The sequence below is a fragment of the Crocodylus porosus genome, unplaced genomic scaffold (genome assembly GCF_001723895.1).
Source record: "Crocodylus porosus isolate Cpor-Errol unplaced genomic scaffold, CroPor_comp1, whole genome shotgun sequence".
NCBI classification, from domain to species: Eukaryota; Metazoa; Chordata; order Crocodylia; family Crocodylidae; genus Crocodylus; species Crocodylus porosus.
In genome coordinates, this window is record NW_017728943.1 from 83620431 (window position 1) to 83625545 (window position 5115).

The 5115-nt window shown below is 39.6% G+C and overlaps 1 protein-coding gene across 1 annotated transcript in view; it reads right to left on the reverse strand.

The window, feature by feature from the left end:
• The window catches only part of BIRC6 (baculoviral IAP repeat containing 6), a gene marked incomplete at its 5' end in the record, with an annotated part of 304005 nt that overhangs the window by 38206 nt on the left and 260684 nt on the right, over positions 1-5115 (reverse strand). The window lies entirely within an intron of this gene.

Here is a 5115-nt window from a genome sequence, read left to right on the forward strand (position 1 = left end):
TGAACACCTTGCTGGGGTTGTTTGACCCCAGTATTTCCTGTCATGGCAGGGGGTTGAACTCAGTGATCTGCTCAGGTCCCTTCCGACCCTACTAACTATGAAACTATGAGACCTCCCTTCAGGTAAATGAAGGCTGCTATTAAATCCCTTCTCAGTCTTCTCTTCTCTAGACTATACAAGCCACCTCCACTTTGTGTTTTGATCAAACATCTTTATGCAAGTCTTATAATTTAGACAGCTTTTCATTCCAGGAAGCCTCTATCTTCCTGACTGCATTGCTAGCTACCCCGAGACAATTTAATTCTAGTTTAGTCACTGGTTATTATATTGCATTTTAACAATTCCACATCATAACAGATGATCGCAGCTTAGATCTTTATACACAGCTCTTTTTAACAAACAGCCACAATTCCTCCCAAAGGAGGGGTCTTTTTCATTACAAGTACACTATATTTAAAATAGATCTTGCTCACTAAAAAGGTCAAAGCTCTGTTGAGAAAACCTCTGGAATCACTGATGGAAGTAGCACCAGCCAATTCATACCATGTCTCTGCCAAGCATGAATGGGAAGTCTCAACATACAGGCCATGTGCTATGGGAAATTAAAGTAACATACTTTAATTACTCACCTCCCCAGAAAGTAGTTATCAGAAGGGCTAAAACCAGATTCTGAGTCAAAGCCAATGAAGGAAGAAAGACTAAATTTAAAGAGCACAGACGAGTCTTATTGAGAGATGTGAGCGAAGAGGACAAACGTTACAGGTTTGAACTAGGTCTTGTTGGCGTCCTCAGTCCAGGCTGGGCCCAGAGGATAGGACTCTTTTAGCAACATGAATGCTGCTGTAGTTTCTACTTACCTGACTTTTATAGACAAGCAACCCTCTTTCTTTTGATCCCTGAATTCATCTCCATTCCTCTAATGCAATTTGTTACCCTGGGGGTGAAAAGAGTTTGGCTGTACTCCACTATTTGGAAATGCACACGCCACCATCAAATCATTAGTCTGGGACCCACTGCACTGCCTTTTGATATACATATATGATCACTATTCCCAACCCAACTCTGCACTTCAGAAAGGGAAGAGAAGCTTAAGACGAAGACCACATCACTCCTACATGGAGGGAAAAGAGTTGTCAGGTGAACCAGAGACGGAAAGATTAAAAACTGAAATCTATATGGAAAAATATTGCATTTCCCTCCCTCCTATATGCAAGTTTGCACATTTGTGCACGTGAGTGCACACACTTTGGCAATGCTGTTAAGTTTCCGAGCTCTGATTTTGACATTTTAATATTTTGCTTTTTTTTCCCCCCTCAATTTCAAACACCCGTAATGATTTAATATTGGCATAAGTGATATACTGAGCTAGAATTTGTATTCCAGGATAATTTGTCTTCCATTATTTTTCCACCTTAAATCACACATTTCTTTTTTCTATTCCTGTATTGTAATACAATTTTCTTCCAAAACCCTGCTTTTTCAAAGCAAAAGTTACATTACAACAGCTATTAAATGCTTCGTAAGTCCTAACTGATTTAATTTTTGTTTGGATAAAAGTGCTATAGCAAGGAAGACAAGGAACTGAACACTTAATTTAGACTCTTAAAGTCTCCACTTACAGAAATCATGTCAGCTCACATTTAAAGGACTGACAGCCACTGATATATTTGCTAGACGAGACAGCAGAGTACATGCTAATAATTTAAACTGTTAATTTAGCTTGTGCTGAAAGATGACATCCTTCCTTTCACACTGTGCTAAATGAATAATGATACATTCCCAAGGCAACTCTAATTTTTAAAGCCAATACTAATACTTGTTCACCCATGCTGGATATTTCAGAGGTAAAATTTGATCATACTAAGTGATAAATTTATCAAGGTGTTGACAAAATACAGTCAGTGAACCTTTCGGCTCGTCTACTAGAGACATCACTTATCTTGAACAGCATTTCTTTGGGTGTGTTATGTCAACATTCACATTGTTGGGATAAAAATGCCAAGCCTGCAGCCTTTGAATCTTCCAAAGAGCAGTGTTAGAGTCAGTCAACCCAAAGGGCTTCAACTCCAGTATATTTCCAAAGATGTAAAAGGGAGGAATGGCCCCAATAGCTTTTCAGTTCTTTTCCAACAGGATTTCTAAACTGCTTTCCCAAATCAAGCATCAGCCCTGGATCTCAATTAGACAGACTCTCTAATACTGTTCTCCTAAATCAGGCCTTGAATTCAGAGGTCAATTAGAAGGTCAAATGCTGATTGTAGAATATACTGAATTTCATGGGGCAGCTTTGCAAAATTCTACAGTGAGGACAGTTCAAATGCATGCTATGGAAACTGCCTCAGGCCCACTTGAGTGCACTGAAAACCTGCCCGATCATAATAATCATATTGTACTCAGAGCCAATCTTTTAGACAAACCCTGGGCTGTAAAAGATTGAGCCTAGTATTACTGGGATGTGCAACACAACACATCTGAAAAGCAGAGAATTCAGAATGCGAGTTGGGTCTTAGGCAGATCACTCTGGATCTTCAGGAAAAATAAATATATGGCCTCATTAACACGGCATAAGAAAGCAACTTTTGTCAGGAATTTATTGGACCACGCTTTCTGTATGAATGCAGCCAACAGAATATTTTGCTGCGTGAACATGTTCTCCGTACCAACTCTCTGTGAAAAATGCCTTCTTTGCAGCCTTTATGCAAACTCAGTAAGGTACAGATTTGATGCCTAATCTTCTGTGCCACATTCAATACAAAAAGTATGGTCCCCTAAATTGCTGACTAAAATTTCTCTGTTACGCCATGTCAGTCAGGCTATTTGTCTATTTTCTCAAGATTCATTTACACCTAAGTAAGTCCAGTGTTACCTTAGGATTTTATTAGAAACCTGTTTGGTTTATTATGAATGTCATTCCAGTCTCATAATGGGGGAGGTTCATACACTAAACAGAATGCCTTTTATAACCACTCAAATGAGCATGTTCTTCTGCAGTACATATACAACATCAATTCACTGCAACTGAGGTTTCAAATCTCCTTTGCTGGAGCCACCGTGGCAATGAATGCCTCAACATGGCCACAATGACATTTGGAGCAACCCTTTCATAAGCTTGACTGCTATATGTCAGCTAAGTCAGCTTGGCCTATGGCAGATGACAAAGCTGAAACAGCAGCCAAATGCTCTGTCTCATGTGAATTTTTCCTCTTGGAGTAATAAGGATCAGTGAAAAAGCAAAGTAGAACCATCGCCCATTTCTTATTACTTTCTTTTGCATGCGCCAAAGAATCTCCTCCAGTTCATTAAGAGGAACGTCTGGTGACAGTTTAATCTGGACCTCAGAAGAGGCTGAATCAACAGCATACAGCAATCTAGAAATCAAGTTGTCAGCCTGAGAAATTCTGGATCCAAGTGGTGAATCTGTCACTCCAGCTCTAGACCCAGGATATCAGAAATAAGAATAATCATGCACTAGCCAGGATTATTGGCTCTTGGCTCCATCCTGTTTTACCTCCAAAATAAGCCTTCTAAAACAGTAAGATTGAAGGAACTACGCAAAATAACTTCTGACTCCCATGCTCAGGGAAAAAAGAGCATGCATCAGGGACAATGTCTTCTTGCCCAGTGGTGGACAGAAACTGAAGACAACCCATATTAGCACTAGCTAGGGCTTAACATCAAAATAATGATAGACTGAGGCCTTTAAAAACTACTCAGCATTGGCTGTAAAAACACCTCTCCTTGGCACTTTCAGAACAACATAAGTTAATGAAGTGGCTGGCTTGCCTCCTGCTTGGCAGTTAGCATTTTCTGTCAATGGAGTAGTTCCCAATTTTACCAGTTCCATGACCACATTTGTGAATCCACAACTAAACTTGTAGAACACGCCAGATTCTTGCCACAGAATTACTATGGGGTTTCTGAACCCACTTGAGGTTAAGACACTCATGTTTGGGAACTGGTATGTTAGAACTGGCACAGTTTTAGAACTAATTAGAGAGAGGGAGTTTCATAGGACAGAAACAAGCAGATGCAAACTCCCACATACTGACAGGGATCCCACACCTGCCAGCTAAGTCCACAAACTGTTAGTGACTACCACTGTGAAAGACTGAAGTTGATGGCTCTGAACCTCCTTTGCCTTTGTAGCACAACATCATAAATGTTCTGATACACTTTGGCTCAGGTGCCCACGGTGTCAAGACAGAGAGTAGTAAGCCAGCATTATCAGCCCTGCAGAAACCTCAAAACCCATCTGCAAAAGCTGACATCTGGGTGACCGAAGTCATTTGTCTGCTGAAAGAAAAGCTCTACTAGCTGTGTGCTTCAATATTTTTATCTTTGCTGTAAAGGAATTAAAGTAGTTATGTATGGCTCCAAGGACTGGAACAACACCCACACTTCGCACCAAAAGACATAGGCAGAGCTGGGTATGGATTACCCAACATCTCACATGACATTAAAGAAAGGCACTTGGTGACCCTAGAAAATCCAAAGGGAAAAAAATATCAATGAGAAGCTTTATTCTACACCAATCAGCGGTACTACTCAGTAATTTTTCACTATTCTTTTAAACTTGTTATTTTGACCATGATGTGACTAATCAGTTTGCTTGTATTCAGAAAGTGAACACCTATTGCTCCTCTGGCACAAAAGCTAAAAAAGGACAGCAGTTTGTCTCAGGCCATCACTGCTCAATTGTTGGTAATTCTTCTTTGCAATACTGAGGAATACATTTTGAACCCCAATAATTCCAGATATTTGGTGGTTTTAAAGACAACCTGCCTTAATTTAAAGCAAAATAGCAAGAAGGAATAATTTGGGTCTGTCTTAAATGCTACAAGCAAAGCAGCTATTCTGAGTATCTAATTATGTTGAACAGATCAAATATTTAAGTTACAAATGCAAAATCAGTTTTGGTTGCAATCGGTTCTTTGGGTAGAACTCTGCTGAACTTTCAGATCCCACGTTGAAATAGCTGAGCTGGCACATACTACTATATTATTTTCCTATAAACAGAAAAGTTTTTATTAGTAATGGACATGTGCTATTTGTAGAAGTGTGCTTTTTGCATGATAAATGATTCTAGCTACATTTTCCATGCTTCTGTAACTATTG